The sequence below is a fragment of the Betta splendens genome, chromosome 1, assembly GCF_900634795.4.
Source record: "Betta splendens chromosome 1, fBetSpl5.4, whole genome shotgun sequence".
Lineage (NCBI taxonomy): Eukaryota > Metazoa > Chordata > Actinopteri > Anabantiformes > Osphronemidae > Betta > Betta splendens.
This window is the reverse complement of record NC_040881.3, coordinates 9,761,416-9,777,700: the sequence shown is the minus strand read 5'-3', so window position 1 is coordinate 9,777,700 and position 16,285 is coordinate 9,761,416. Positions and strand designations below refer to the sequence as shown.

General features: G+C 52.2%; 1 protein-coding gene across 27 annotated transcripts in view; it reads left to right on the top strand.

Annotated features, from left to right (window-relative positions):
• The window catches only part of ptprdb (protein tyrosine phosphatase receptor type Db), a 97,675-nt gene that overhangs the window by 14,334 nt on the left and 67,056 nt on the right, over nucleotides 1-16,285 (top strand). For all 27 annotated transcript variants that reach the window (XM_055510238.1, XM_029155148.3, XM_055510176.1 and 24 more), the window contains exons 3-5: nucleotides 1,969-1,994; nucleotides 10,914-10,989; nucleotides 12,253-12,297. The gene's annotated coding sequence lies outside the window, so the exon portion shown is untranslated. The remainder of the gene's footprint in view (nucleotides 1-1,968; nucleotides 1,995-10,913; nucleotides 10,990-12,252; nucleotides 12,298-16,285) is intronic.

Sequence of the window (16,285 nt, the reverse complement as noted above, 5' to 3'; positions counted from 1 at the left end):
CAGTAATGGTTTGGCCTTTCTCCAGGATGCAGCCGCGCTCGCGCTCGATCGCGCTCGCACGCACGCACGCACGCTCGCGCGCGCGTCGACAGAGATTGAGAACGAGTGTCCAAAAGCCCCAATTACCTTCACATCCAATGCGAGGGAACAAGCGCGAAAGCTAATTACAAGTCCCACACGTGTGGACGGGAAGCATCCCAGCACACACACACAGTCAGGCCCAGTGTGCGGCGCCGCTAAGAGCATTAGCTGCTATTTTCCTTGTGATTGTTACACAAAATATGGTTGCGTTATTACCATAAATCACCATTATAACGACCTTTATTGGATCATCAGTAAAGACTGTATAATTTAGTGATTGGGGTTTTAGCCAGATTGATTTACACTTCACTTCTCTGCCAGGCTTCAATAGGATCAAATTACACTGGATGCCTCCACATGCGCTGTGTTGTCATTGCATAAGTGGAATAAATATGTTTTTTATTTATCATTCGAGCACTATCAATCTCTTCCTCCTGGTGATTTGAAGGCATGAATTGCGCTGATGCTCTCTGTCTCGCTGGTGAGTGAGCGAGCGACGTGGCAGCGGTTCGGGCAGCGTAATTGCACCTAATGAATATGTCAACACAGTGTTTCTTTCTCTCTTCATTAAACACAACTGGATGAGATTTACTGTGCTTACTCAACTTAAAGACTCCATCAGCGGGCGAGACGCACACACACACACACACACACACACACACAGGCAGAGCTTAGCTCAGTAGATCAATGGCCTCTTGGCCAACGTCTCCTTTGGGAGGGTAATCTATCTCCTCCTCCCTAATGAAACACTCTGATCCGTGTGTGTGTGTGTGTGTGTGTGTGTGTGTGTGTGTGTGTGTGTGTGTGTGTGTGTGTGTGTGTGGATACGCTGTCATGTTGTTTGCTCCTCTCTTAATTACAGACTTACAGTCATTACATCATGTCGTGATAAAATAGAGAAAAGTCTTGTTAAAGCGAGGTCCTGCTGTGAGTTGAAGGTTGCCATGACTGATGACACCATGTGGGCCGTCTTGTAAGACTGAATTGCATTTTTGGACAATGACATAAAACTCCAGCAACATTTATTTTGAAGTTGAAGCAACAAACTGTATTTTACAGTGCAACTCCAGCGTTTCCTCCTTTTTTCTTGAGTTTGTCAACTTTTAAATGCGTCCTCTTTAGAAACGCTCACTCTTTGGGGTGAGAAGGCAGATACAGAGCAGTCAACACACTGAGTGCCATGGACGTGTTAAACTGTACGGGTGCTAATGTCGCCTCTTCCCCAGAGAGCGGGACGGTGTGAAGTATAGTAGGTCAGTGTCTGACTAGAGGACGCAGAGTAGAGCAGCTTCTCCTCATCTAGAACCCGGGTGCATGAACTACTGTATCCTACAGGTTCCAGAGACGCAGGAAACGCGCTATTTCTACAAGGGCTTCTCTTTATTTGCTCGTTAAAGCTGCCAGTTGCCTCCGAAAAAGCCCACTGAGCAGCAGAGTTTGTCCGAGCTCGTCGGGCGGCATTCAGAGCGGCGGAAACGGCTCCGCGGCCCCGGTCGGAGCTGTCGGCGCCGCCGGCTCTGGACGCGGGCGGGTAAAAAGACAAAGCGCGGGGCCGTTTGCCTCCTCCCCCCACGAGACCTGAGCCAAACGCAGCGGCTTGTTAGTATTTGGGCGACGGTGTTCTGGAAAAGGCCTCCAGGTGTCGACTGGTTAAGGGCCCGGCTGACACCTGGAATTGGCTCCGGCGCCGTGACCTTTAGCACGAAACTCAGTTAAGCTAATGACGAGTCGGCTTATGAAATGTTATCAGCATTTTCCCTGGTTTAACGTCGCACAAACATTCAGGGCTGGTTGTTGTTGTTCCTCTGCTCCTGATAATGTTCTAATTTCAGTCTTTTCTTGCTTTCCTCCCCCCCTCCCTCCCCCCTCCTCCCCTCCTCCTCACAGTCTGACGTGCTGAAGTGCTTCTTAAGGTAAGCGAGAGCCCCATCCCGTCTCCGCTACTTTCTCCGTCTGATTTCCAGCCCATAAAAACCCAGCATGCCGCCGCCACTTGGCACAGTGTGTGCATCACGAAACAATCTGCGTCCCCGGATTTTATTTGGCTCCGGATCCCGCTCAGCGAAGCACAATAACATTGTGTTAAGATAACAAAGAGACACTCTGGGTAACACTCCCACCGCAACGCCGCCGCCGCCGCCGCTAACGTACAGGACTGAATCAGCAGCATCACGCAGCATATGTCCCACGTTCCCCTCCGTCTGTTAGTTTATATATAACATAAAGCATAATGTAGTATTCCTACATACTGTAGTACACACAAAGTGTAATAATGTACAGTAAATCCTCTTCCACATGCGACGCAGCTCCGTCTGCCAGTCACGAGCCGTTGCTCATAACAGGATCCGCCTGCAAAAGCAAAAGGACCCGCGAAGCATGTACAGTTTTAAAAGGCAGTGCCTCTGTTATTGTTTGTTTATGGATTACAGTCCTCGTCTTTACTGGAGCTCGGGTTTATTACTTTCAGGCGTGGACGCGCTGTAATAATATCAGCAGACTCACGATGCTTTGGGAAGAAAATGAAATGTGCTACAGCGGCGCGCGGCCGGGCCCGACCTCGGACGGCGCTCTGGTTCCTAGAAATGACTCCGGGAACCTTGAGTCGACTGACACGCGTGTTTGAGCTCCTCCAGGGCCCGGAGCGGAAAAATCACATCCATGAGTTGTGCCACAGGTCACCTACAGCTGAGTTATCACTCCATTTAACTGAAGCGTTGAAAATAAATGCTAAAATTATAACGTCATTAAAGTAATTAAATAGTTGTTATTGTTAATTCATTATTTAAATTAGGCGTTAAATGCAACAGCTTTATAGTTTTCCTCAAGCCACCAATCTGTTGTTTTTTATGGCTTTGCTGAATCTGCATAGTTTAAAACTTAACCCATTCATTGGTGAAACCGAAAGCGACCTCTGTTTAGGCTGCGGCATCTGTTTTCCCATTTTTCTACTAAGTAGCTTTGATCTGTTTCTCATTCACACTCACACACACACACACACACACACACACACACACACACACACACACACTGATGGCACAGCTGGCCTGACTCCTCCAGGCACATAAGGGGTCAGTGCCTTGCCCAAGGACTGGGAATGGAACCACTCACTGGTGTGTTCAGCCAAATGATGGACAAGGACAAGGGAGTGACAAGGTTAAGTCAACTACATCATTGAGTAGCTCTACACACAATATAGTTTTCCACAAAACAAAACAATGAAAAAAGGACTTTTTTAACTTTTCCCTACATTTGAATACAGACTCCTGTCACATTTAATTTTTGAGAAACGATTTGATTTTGTAATTATTGCTGAATTACATCCAAGTCCTCCAAACCTCCTTGTTCATTCAAAACATAAAACACATTGCAATTATAGTGACAAGATTGGTTTGAACACAGACAAAGTGCTGGCGTTTGCTCCGCCGCCCAAGGTCACGTTAAAGCATATGCATCTGTCTGCATCTTAGTGTGTGCGTGCGTGCGTGCGTGCGTGCATGCGTGCGTGCGTGCGTGCGTGTGTGTGTGTGTGTGTGTGAGTGACGACATGCGTCTGCATCTTGGGCTGTGTGTGTTCATGCATGTTTATGTGTGTGTGTGTCTGTGTGTGCCCGTGTGCGTCCCAGCGTTTGGAGTGGACCCTGTTGGGATCGTGTGTAGAGCCTCATTAGCAGCTGGGGTTCTGCTGGGGTTCTGCTGAGGTTCTGCTGGCGTGCTGCGGCTGCAGCCTCACTCAGGGCACCCAGTCGTATGTTACTCTGCTGCTGGCCCATCTGCCACGCTGGCCCTCACTCTAGACTCTGACTTTTGTTTTCTTGTTCTTTGCACGTGCATCTTTGTACATAATAGTGGGCAGCAGCCAAGTCCATCACTGAACTTCTAAAGACAACATTGTGCTGATTTACAGCGCTCCACCAGCAACTATTCACTTACCTATACAACAGGCTTAAACATGTACAGTAGAAATAGTCCTCATATTACAAGTTCGTATGGGTTTTTTTGAAGTTCCCCACCACAACCAAACTCTCTTATGAATAGGAGTTACTAAAAACATAGATGTCCCAGTAGTTTAGGTTCACTATTAAGTATTAACGTATTGTTGCTTCAGGGAGTTCATCCATATCAATCTGTATTTGTTCACATGCTGGAAAATTAGCACTTAAAAGTCCTTTTAGCAGTGTGCAGTACCCATAGATGTACAGAGAAGGATCGGCATATTACATGGAGGGGGCCGAGACAGACAGACAGACAGACAGACAGACAGACAGACAGACAGACAGACAGACAGACAGACAGACAGACAGACAGACAGACAGACAGACAGACAGACAGACAGACAGACAGACAGACAGATTCTGAGCGTTACATAACTTCCTAATGTTTCATGAGTTTCAAGTTAAAGACAAATTAACAGGTGGTCGTGTTGTTTTTAAATAGGCAGAATGAACCCTATGTTAACTGTCCGGTGCTCAATGTCAGTGTTTGTGTACAACGCCTCTAAACTGTGTGATGTGTCTGTGTTCATAATAAAACTCGTTTACAGCCTCAGCTTTAACAGCCTCACTCAGCGGGAGAAAGGTTAATTGTCACATCCTGTTAGAGACAGACAGGACACCTCCTCCTGTCAAACACACACACACACACACACACACACACACACACACACACACACACACACACACACTGTTTTATCTGTCGTATACAGATGGAATCTAGCATCTGCTTCTCCTCATTTCCCTCATCGCTCCATTGAGGCCTCCGTTTATTTCCTCTCCTGACTCCGTCCTCCCTCCTCTCCTCCTTCACCCCACCACCACCACACACGCACACACACACACACACGCACACACACACACGCACACACACACGCACACACACACACACACACACGCACACACACACACACACACGCACACACACACACACGCGCGCGCTGTCGTCCAGATTCGCCCGTCGCCTCGCTCATCTGGCAGAAATGGCCCCAGTCCCCTCGGATCACGTTTCCTCGCTTTTGACACGACGTGTGAATTGAGCGGGTTTATCACATTCCTTCGCGAAAACGGGCCGCAGTTCAGAAATGAAATGACAGATGAGCGGACAGGGGTGTGAAGCAATGAACCGCAGAAAACGGCCGCTGTTGTGCTCTCTGCCAAACAATTTGGAGCAACAACACCAAAGCTGACAACTCAAACTGAACCACAAAGAAGATGTATAATTGATTTTCTTCTAAAAAACCTTCTCTCTGCACTCTTTTCATGCCATCCACTCAACTCCTCCATCATAGTTCTCGTCAAACATTCCCACATTCCTCTTTTCCGTCCTTGCGCTTCATTCATCTCACCCTCCTCCTCCCTCTCGCACGCACCCCCCACTTGTGTTGTCTCCCGTCTCATCTCATCGCCAGCCGAGACGGCCCCACCGGCGGGTGTTGGGAGAGGCGGAGAAAGTAGGGTGGGAAGGAAGGAGGGTGAGGAAGGGAGGAAAGGAGCCAAGGGGATAGGGAAGACTGAGCAAGAACACTGAGAGATTAATAGATCAAGTGGAGAGGCGTATGATGAAAGTTTAGAAGCGCATGGAGAGGAAAGGAAATGAAAGGGAAGGAGAGGAGAGGAGAGGAGAGGGATGGATCAGGTTAAGGTAGGATTGGAGAAAGGGGGGGGGGGGACAGACAGATCTGAGTAAATCAGCTAGGTACCGTGCAGAGGGGGAGAGGCGCAGAAGAGGCTATTTTAATGCAGGGTAGAAATCAGGTGCAGGAGGTGGGAAGAGGAGGAAGCGGCAGAGAGGGGGGGGGGGGGCGACGGGGGGGGGGGGGGGGAGCAAGGGAGCAAATTAGGTAAAGAACGTGGAGGGAAGTAGGTGGGAAGAAGGGAGGAAAAGTGAGAAAAAGAGGGAGGCTAAGTGGGAGAGAGAGGAGGAGGGAGAGCGCACCAGGATGTAGGGATAGATAGATGGATGGCGTGTGTGTGGGAAGGAGGACAGGAACAGCGTTGTTGTGCTTTTACGGGAGGACACCGGCTGCAAGGAAGTGGGCTGGGTAATAAGGCCATAGCTCATGCCTGTGTGTGTGTGTGTGTGTGTGTGTGTGTGTGTGTGTGTGTGTGTGTGTGCTTAGGCAGCAGAGCAGTCTCTATCCTATTAGTGACTACCTCTCACTGGATGACTTATGTGCACCTCGTTTTTCACCAATGGGATGACAGCAGACGCTCGGGAGGGAAAACGCTCGCGCGCACGTTTACCCAGACACATGACGGGACAAGGGGAGGAAAAGAAAACGGTTCCTCCTGATGAGACGGAGGAACAACAGCTGACAGCCGAGGGAGTCGGGCCGCGGCGACGGCCGTGAAGCGCTTCCCATGTAAAAAAAAAAAAAAAAAAATCTGTCACAATAGTAAAGTCGTTACGTGGCGTTTCATGAGAGCGGCCTATAAATAACCAGCCAGCGGTTTTGCCCATTAAAGCCTCGGTGAATCCCTGATAGAAAGGCGCGATCAGCGCTTCTCTGCGCACGCGAGTTCACCGGCGCACGGGGAGGAACTCTGCGCTACAGCTGAGGTTCCGATTTAGGAAAACTCCACGTCCCAGAACCCCGGACTCGTCGTCGTCTGAGCGAAATAGGATGTGATTCAGATTTTAGCGGTAGTTGTTCACACCTGAGTCGAGCCACGAATAGAAAGAGAGGGCGCTGTCGCCATGATGGGCTGTCATCTACTACAGTACTACTACATACTGTACTCTCCAGTACTACATACTGTACTCTCCAGTACTACATACTGTACTCTCCAGTGCTACCGCTACAGTAGCTGCTGTGGGAAATTCAATTTGAAGTCATCACAGGAAAAAATACAGCCGCCATTAAAACGAACAAGGCCATTGCAGTACTTTATGATGTAGCGATGGGAGGAACCAAAAAGTCGCCGGTGAGCGTTCCCTCATATCGTTCCAGGGGGATCATCTCCGCTGATGTCGCCGCAGAGAAACAGCAATCGTTTTTTATATCACGTTAAGACCAAACGACAACGCCGGCTTTCATTGTGACGTAACTGCTGCCTGTCTAAAGCTGCTTTGCTCTCATGCTCAGACTCAGGAGTCTCTCCTCCCTTATTGAACCCTGTCGGTAAAATCGGTGACATAATTGTTGGGACGGGCCTCGTTTCGCGCGACAACCTCCGCTCCAGTAGCTCCAGTAAGGGTTTTTTTTTTAATCGCTGGCATCTTCCATGAACCAGCGCCTGTTTCAAGTCTGCTGCTGGTGAACAGTCCTGTACACTTATGCCGACTGTCTGACTGCTGTATAATCGGTCGCTCGGGGGAATTTTGTAATTGCAAGATATTTAAGAAAATCCCCTGCTGTTCTGCAGGAGTTTGCAGTTTAGGCCAGTCTTCATTTTCCTGCACAGACCCCACATCCTTTAAATATTCCCACCACTGAGCCAGAACAATAGCAAATCGAAGAAATCGGGGGAGCGTTTAAAACGTATTTCCTCATTGTGCTTTTGCCGATCGGCCGCCAATAAAGTCGTTTCCTAAAATTATCACAAGACTCGGTCCTTCGCATGAAACTAATTGTCAATGCGCGCGCGGTGTTAAAACATGTTTCCAATCCCGCCTTGTCCTTTAAAGTGAAAGTTCATTTGTGTTTGCAATTTACCGTCTCCGCCGTGACATTTTCCCACCGAGAATGAAGAGTGACCCCGTCAGACTCCTCACCCGCCGGAGTCCAGGCAAACCCAAGGACTAATGGGTCGGAGGAAAAGGGGGTCTGGGAGAATCTAGCCCAATAATTTCCGCCGCTTTAATTAAATTCATGCATATTCCTCCCCGTGAAGAATTTGGGGCAGCTTTATCAACGTTGGGGAGAGAGAGAGAGAGACAAGGGGAGGACGGGAAAATGGGTCACGTTAACGGCGGCACCGCGCCGCTTCATTAGGAACCCCGGCGCAGTCCTTCGGCGGCCATTCTAATTCCGCTCCGGCCTCGTGGGAATCCAATATCGGCCTAAGATTTGCGACCTCGCAGAGAGCGCGAGAAATAAGCAGGTGTCAGGTCAGCCTGGTCCCACCGTGACCCCCGGCGCCACCTTTCCTTTATTTAATCTGCCCAAGTGAACGCCGCGCCCAGTCCTCCCAGTGGAGAAACTGGCCCGCGTCATTTGGCGTTTCCGGGGATGATATTTAAGTGGCGCTTTGGCGGCTCTCGCGTCTCATTTGCCCTTTTCTCGTTTGCTATAATTCTCCCTCTTCGCCTCCTCTCCAGCGCGCGGAGCCCATTCGTTTCTCCCGCGTCGCAGACGCTTCCCTTCACTTCCCTTTTGCTCCCTCAGTCATGCGCTCCCGTGGCCCCGAGCGCAGCGGCGTCTAATATGTCTTTAAAAGTAGGACACCACTGAGTAATTTGTTGCACCTTCCAGACGATAATTCAGAATCGTCACCATATAGCGATGGCTACGGGGCAGCCGCTGTCTGCGGCTCTGAAGAACAGTCAGCGCCGTTTTCTCCTGATTATAATGTTGGACGGGATTTTAAAATATAGGATTAGTTCACCGCGGCGTGACACTGTCTCCCAGGGGGGGGGGCTCCACCGCCGTTACATTGGATTTGCTGCGTTGTGCGTCGTAGCGGCGGCTTGTCTTTCTTCCAGGAAGCGCTTCCGTGCATTTTTGCGTCTCTCTCAGTATCTGGCCATTAATTCATTCAAAAACCTGCACTGCTCCTGCTTCAGACTTGAAGTGCAAAACGTGACCCGTGTCACTGGAATGACAACGGAGGGCCGGAAACGCGTAATCAACCAGAGCAGGTGCAGGTCGTTTCATAAGTGGAGCGTCTTTAGCAAATTGCCTAATCATCCTTGCGGCGGCGGATTGAATCAGTCCCGCGTCAGAAAAGCGCGTGCGGACCGCGTAAACAAGTCCAAGTTGTTTGTGCAAAGCGATGCGGCGCCGCTCTGGGGGTCTCCGCCGCCCAACCTGACCCGCAATAACCCCCCCCCCCCCAAAACATCCTGGGCCGACTCTGATCCCCGCCGCATGCCGCGCCTCCAGAGTGTAAACATGTTTACGGAATTACACTTGAAATACACCCCCCCACCACCACCACCACCACCACCGGTGCTCAGCAAACGATGTTGAAACGTTTCGCACTCAGCTGCCACGGTGAGTTTGAGGCGGGTCGACGAAGTTAGTGGGTAATTATGTCAGTGTTACCGAGGCGAGAGGCCGCCGCCGTCCGCCCCACGCGCCTTGATGCTGAGCCCAGTTGACAGAAACCCAGGAAGAGCGTTTCGCACATGCCGAGTGAAGTCAAACCAAAGCAGCGCCGGTTCCGCTGAGCCGCCCCTGGTCCGGGCTGGACAGCACTAAGTTATCTGGGCCATTGCTGCGCAGATCGGTGCAGGAATAGTTTGGCGTGAAAGCGCTTCTCTGACCTAAATAATAAGCACCCCCCCCCCCAAAAAAAAATAAATAAATCACTTCCCACCACCAGCAGAAACCTTTAGGGGCGTCCTGACGCGGCCCACAGTCGCTATCGATGAAGGGTTACACGAGCCACGGAGGAATTCAAAGGCTTTTTAAAGGGCTCCCGTGGGAGCTGAGATCCGAAGCGGCACCGTTTCACCGTGGGCGTCGCTACGCAAACGACACGCTCGCCGAAACCTGGACGAACGCAATTCGCCCCGCGCTGCCGAGCTGCACCAGTAACACCTGAAATCACTCGCAGCGCCGCGAGCGCTCCGGAAGATCCAGTTCCCCAGCGCCTCCCCCCGCTCCGGCACCGGGCGGCCGAGCCTTTAATTACTCGTGCTGGGCCAGCGCAGGTGAAGCGCATTCTCACTAACAAGGCGCTTTCTAACCGACAGGAAAACAGAGAAAAGGCGGCGGCTGCGATGCGAGGGGGGGGGGGGGGGGGGGGGGGTGCGCTTCCCCCATTCTTTCACCTGGCGTCGGGGAAACGTGGAGAGGCGTCTCCCCACGCACTTGACGCACGCATTGTGACTGTGGGTGACACAAAGCCGCGGCGCTGACGCGTGCCCCCCCCCCCCCCCCCCCCTCGTTTGCAGCGAGGCACTCTCCCGGTCCTGACCTCATCACATGCTGCGGGTAATGTATGCTGCCATCACCGTCTGGGGCTTTTTTTAGTAAGTCGGGCAGCGGCGCTGAGCGGGAGCGGTGTAACAGCGCCGACCAGTGGCGGCTCCGCGTAGCGCGCCTCGCGCTGGCCGGCTCCGCATCGAACTTGTGCGACGTCGTAATAATACGATCACGATGATGAAGTGACTCCGTCTCAGCCCCTCTGAGACCTCGCACTTCAACTGTGGAGGGATCTCATAACAGAAATAACTCAGCCCGCGGTCCTGAGTTCTAGGTTTTTACGCCTCGGTGATCTCCGCCGCTCCAAATATAGAAGACTACAGAATAATGGAATGGTGGTGGTGTGTGTGTGAGTGTGTGTGTGTGTGTGTGGGGGGGGTCCCCTCTCTAACCCCCTCTGATATGTCAGAGCGTGTACTTATCACTCCGAGATGCTCTGTGCTTTTCCCCACTCATCTCGTCCATGCCCTCGCAGGCCGCAGCCGCCGCGGAGCTCTTATGAGCCGTAGAAGTTCGAGACCAGAGCCCCGGTTGTCCGTTCGGCCCGAACCCGCTTTCCGAGCAAATCAGCCTCGCGTGCGCGTGGAAAGCGCCGATCTATACGCGACGACGCGAACGCGAGCATTTACACGGGAAACACGCAACTTAGCAGAGATCCAGAGTCGGTTTTAAGAGCGTTGGGCTCCGAGAGGCCGAGGCTCTGCTCCTAATCCCATCTCCACCCTCCCTCTGTGCGTCTGTGTTGCAGGAGAATTCTGGGGAGATTTCTTGCTCTTTCGTTCCTCAAGGATGAAGCAGCACCGCGGACCCGTGCACTGAGAGAGGTGGGTTGATCGACCTTCAAAACACACACACACTTTTACTGTCAAAAGCATATTTGTTCCGGGCCCAGTTTTTGATTTATATTGGTAACAGACTGTGTCGTGTCCACTGAGGAAAAACGCAGGGGCGGAAAAAGAAAAGAAACGAGAGAGAGAGAGAGAGAGAGAGAGAGAGAGAGAGACTCCTCCACTGGGACCAGACGGAGCGAGTGAAGACACTGTCGACAGGATGAAAGTTTAAGCAAACATCGGCTCCCCACAGGAGCGGGCGAGTCCGCCGCCGACGCAGCGGACGGACGGGCGGGAGACATGCGAAGAGACGGAGCGGCAGCCGCGGATCCCCAGCTGTTTTTTAAAACGCTGCCTCTGATACATTATTGAACGCGCTGCTCCGCGACGCATCACTGCGCCTTCCTCTCGTGTTAGCACTCAAGTCCGCGCGCGTGGCGTCACCGTGCTAAATATAAAGCATTGGCTCAACCCCGCTCCGGTTCGCTGACAGATGCAGAGGCTGCACGTAGGGTGCGTGTGTGTGTGTGTGTGTGTGTGTGTGTGTGTGTGTGTGTGTGTGTGTGTGTGTGTGTGTGTGTGTGTGTGTGTGTGTGTGTGTGTGTGTGTGTGTTGCTGAGAGTGGCACTTTCCCTGCTAAGTTTTACTTCAGTGTGTGTGTGTGTGTGTGTGTGTGTGTATGTGTGTGTGTGTGTGTGTGTGTGTGTGTGTGTGTGTGTGTGTGTGTGTGTGTGTGTGTGTTTTGGTGAAAAGCATCACCAAAAGCAAAAAAAGATCGCGTCGCAACTCTTTGAAAAAAGGCCTGTTAGAAGCTGCACGCTGAGACAAGCGGAGGAACGCGAGACGCTGTCCTTTTTAATTTGGGATCAGACAGCGCGAGGAAGACCGCACGTCTGTTTACTGGTGCCACGTGTCTTCTACTTCCTGTTTAGCCCCAGTTTGATGGGTTGGATGAACGTCCCGAGGTCAGCGTCGTCGCACTCGTGTCAAAGTGCAGGTGCAGTACCGCGCGTCGTCCACAGGTGGCAGCAGCGCCGCATAGCCAGCAGGCATGTTTGTGTAGCAGACATGTTTGGCCCATTTTTTATAAACCCCCAAATCCGTTTACAGGCCTCCACACATTCATTTTTCTATCGCATCTCAGGCAGGTTTTCAAGCAAATGACTCTTCGTTGCCAAGAAAAGCGGTGGAAACCAATCAATACGTTTTCACGTCGCAGACATTAAGAAAATAATTCTTCTGTCTGTTTCCTTTCAGCTCCCACGTTCCAACTTCACGTTCCAGCATGAACCATGAGCAAAGGTAAGAAGCTGTTCTTCAGTGTGACCTGGTTTGCGTGCGTGCGTGTGTGCGTGTGTAGAGGTGCACACTTTCCTACCAGTGTGTGAGAATGCGTGGGCATCTGGGCGCCGGCGCTGCTGGGGGCGCTGCGTCCGTGCGGCCAGTTGTGTACATGCGTGTGTTTTCTGTTTGCTGACAGATGTTGTAACGACATGATTAGCGCTCCGGCTGCCAGCAGCGCCGTGTGGGGTTGCCATAGTGACCGTGGGTTGAGTGTTGGGGAGGCCAAAGTGAAATATGAGGGTGGAATAGGAAATGAAGTGCCTGGTGCCTCTGGCCTCCGCGTGTGTGTGTGTGTGTGTGTGTGTGTGTGTGTGTGTGTGTGTGTGTGTGTGTGTGTGTGTGTGTGTGTGTGTGTGTGTGTATCTGCACACCGAGTGCAGCGTTGAAGAGACACTCGTCTGTGCGATTGAAGAATCCGACCGACACGACGCACACGCCCGCGCGTGGAGCTGCTCCCGCTCCACGTGTGGCTCGCGCTCTCATCAGTCGGCGCCCGAAGCGCGGCGTCGCCGCCTTGGAGAGCGGGACTGGAGTGTGTGCGTGCGTGCGTGCGTGCGTGCGTGCGTGCGTGCGTGCGTGCGTGCGTGCGTGCGTGCGTGCGTGCGTGCGTGCGTGCGTGCGTGCGAGGCCGAGGACTAAGAAGTCAGCGCGCGGCCTGCTGTGAGGGAGCGGGTGCAGCCCTCCGATAACGGCCGCGCACACTTTGTTGTTATGACATTTACAAAGGAGCCGCGCTTTAATGTGGATGGCGTTTCGTTTAATGCGCTGCAGATGACGATGCGGCGCGTTGCATCTTGCTGTTAAACACATGTATTAATATTTAGCAGCTTGCTCATGAAGGACACCTTTAAATAGGTGACAAAACTTATTTCTGTTGTGATTTCTATTATGAGGCACTGATCGATTATTATTAGAGCGGCGTAATGAGGTGCCAGCTTCTTCCTTTGTTGATTTTTGTGTAGCAGTAAGTGTGTTTTAACCGCGGCGGCACTGATGTGAGGAGCGCTGCCTGCAGTGAAGGGTGTGCAGTCTGCTGCGCATAATAGTCATTGTGAGGGATATAATGTGCTGTACCGTACAGGGATGGCTTCACACAGGGATTACACATAGATGAGTCTTGAATGGAGAATTTAGTCTCGGTGGCCGAGCCTAATCCGCGCCTGTGGACGCGGACCACAGCCGTGGCCAGATGTGACAGGGAACAGAGACCAGCCCCAGATTAGCTGGAACTGGGAGGAGGGCTGAGCGGGAGCCGCCTGACACCGGGTCCCCCGGCGCCGCCATGACAGCGCCTCCAGAACCGCGCCTCCCGTCTCCGCCCCTGTGTCGGCGGCCGTCTGTGTGTTCGCGTGTCCGTCCGTGAGCAGGAGGCCGAGAAGCCTTATCGCTTTAATGGCCCCGTGCGTTTCTAGGTCATTCATCGCCTCGTCCGCGCTGTCTCCGATTCTGTAATTACCCTCACGTGAGTCACGGCTGGTAATTAGGACGGTCTGAGCAGGACTCGGACGCACACACTCGCCATGTTACACACATATCAGTCATTAGTGGTGAGCTTAGCATGCAGCACAGTGCTAATGGGATTATCGTTGCTGAGGGTCCCACTCGTCCACCTCTCGCTCCTCTTCCACCACAACCAGTCGCGTTTGCACGGCACCATCAGTCGAGCACCCCCCCCCACCCCCCACCCACCCTGTCGGCTGCAGACGTGCTCCACCGCCGCTGTGAGCGTTTATGTGCACTATTGTGTTTGTGTTGCTCTGCAATTACATCCCCCAAATTGCCGGTTGGCAGCGGGGCTTTTTTGTGCGTTGGCTATTAACAGCGGCGACGCTGAGTGGATCACACCGCGACGGAGCCGCTAGAAAAAGAGGCGCCGGAGGGAATGGCCTGTGCAAACGCGAGTCGGTCCCGTCGGGCCGCCGGGCTCACGCAGCGCACGTTTGCCAACAAGGGCCAGTTTTACTCCATTCCAATTCCCTCTTGTGGTTTTGAACCTGTTTGACCTTTGACCCCATCGTCATCACCGGCCACCGCAGCCGGAGATGAGCCGGGTCGGACCTGTAACCGCTCCCAGCAGCACCATCACACAATGTTTAGAGACGCCAGCACAGCAGGGATCATGTGATTCCACTGGTTTCTCCTGCTTCACAATAGGATGAAAATGTAATCAGACTCAAGAACAGTAAATGCAGGAACAGCGTGTCTGGTTTTGTAGTCCCGGCGAACTGTGAACCGCTGCTGTTATCGGGTTGGTCACCTTTTCCCCGTCCCACCTGCTTTCTGCACGTCTCGTCATCCGCGTGCACGTTTCATCGGCGCGTTCAGAGCTGATCTCGCACCCAGTTTCCACTGCGCTTTCCATGCGACTGCAGCAGCGATGGAGACACTGACACTGGGTCGAGTGCTGCTCTGGCATTTGATAAAGTACAGAAAGGGAACGTCTGAGGCCAAACGCTTCTCTCTCTCTCACACACACACACACACACACACACACACACACACACACACACACACACACACACACACACACAAACAGGCGGTGGATTAGGATGGGGATTATGGAAGCAGAGCTGAAAAACAGGCAGAGGCAGATCAGTGTCATACGTCACAAACACACACGCTGCTTGTTTATTAAGGCGGTGCAATTACATAAATGAGGAAAGCAAACAATTACTGCATCGCTCACTTCACTGTGCGCTTCTCACCACACCGGACGCCATGCACTGCTTGTAAATGAGTTTGTTAGAGACAGAGCTGGTGATTGTGAGGAGGAGGAGGGAGTTATGGGATGCTGATGCTCTCAAAAGGAGACAATTATGCTCAGAATTTAGAGGCCTTGGATGTTAGTTTACTGTATGTTGTCATAATCTTCAAGTCTTGTCCCATTTTTCACTTCGTAATGCGTAAATATTGACTCTTGCGGCTTTGAACAGCATTAAAACCCATCACTGTTCCCACACTACACAAGCATCCTCATCATTACTAATTAGCGTTTCATTTTATTTTGATAGGTCAATTGCTTCTTCCTGCTTCGCTCTGTGTCTTCCAAACAGTAGCTTTTGCTTTTTCGTTGCTGGGCCCACAGGTTTTGTTTCGTCTCTGCTTAGCAACAGTATGTTAGCAGGATTTCAATTTTTACGCTTGATTGAACTGCGCGACTGCAGTCAATGTGAATCCATATCGCACCACGAGCGCAGACGCGTGGAACACGGAGGGAGGCGCTCACCTCGCTCAGACTTGCTAATTCAGACCAATTATCCAGCTGAACGGCACATTATGCGTTCCTGCAGGTAAGAACTCAAGGCGAGGCTGTCACCGCGGACGCCGTGTGATGTGCGCGGCGCCTCAGCATACGACTGCTCACACGTTGGCCAGACGTTGACGGAGTGCCTCAATCTGCGGCCGCCCTCGCCCGGGTCCCGCGCCATCGGCCACCGGGCATCTGTCATGGGCACGCGGGCCGCGTCTCCGCCGTGATCCCGTCTTTAACAGCTGTCAGATATAATCATCGCTTTCCTTTCTATTCACTCTGCATATCTCCGCCTGGCTTCCTCAAACTCGCCTCGGTCGCTCTCCTCCCCGACGCTGCTTCCCTCCTCTTTCAGTGCGCTGAAATGTATAACTAGCAATTTGCCAGTCTCTCTCTCGCTGAGACACACACACACACACACACACACACACACACACACACACACACACACACACACACACACACACACACACACACACACACACACACACACACAGGCATCCAGGCCTGCGAGAGCTTCTGTGGCGTATAATGACAGATAATTGGCTATTGTGGGTTCGCCCTTGGCAGCAGGAACCAATCACAGTGACAGCCACTTCTCCGTGACCCGCGTGCGCTCGCGTGAGCGCGTGCGTGCGTGCGTTCGTGCCCGAGCGCCCGAACGTGCATCTGCCTGTTTTTGTTCCTGCAAAGCGC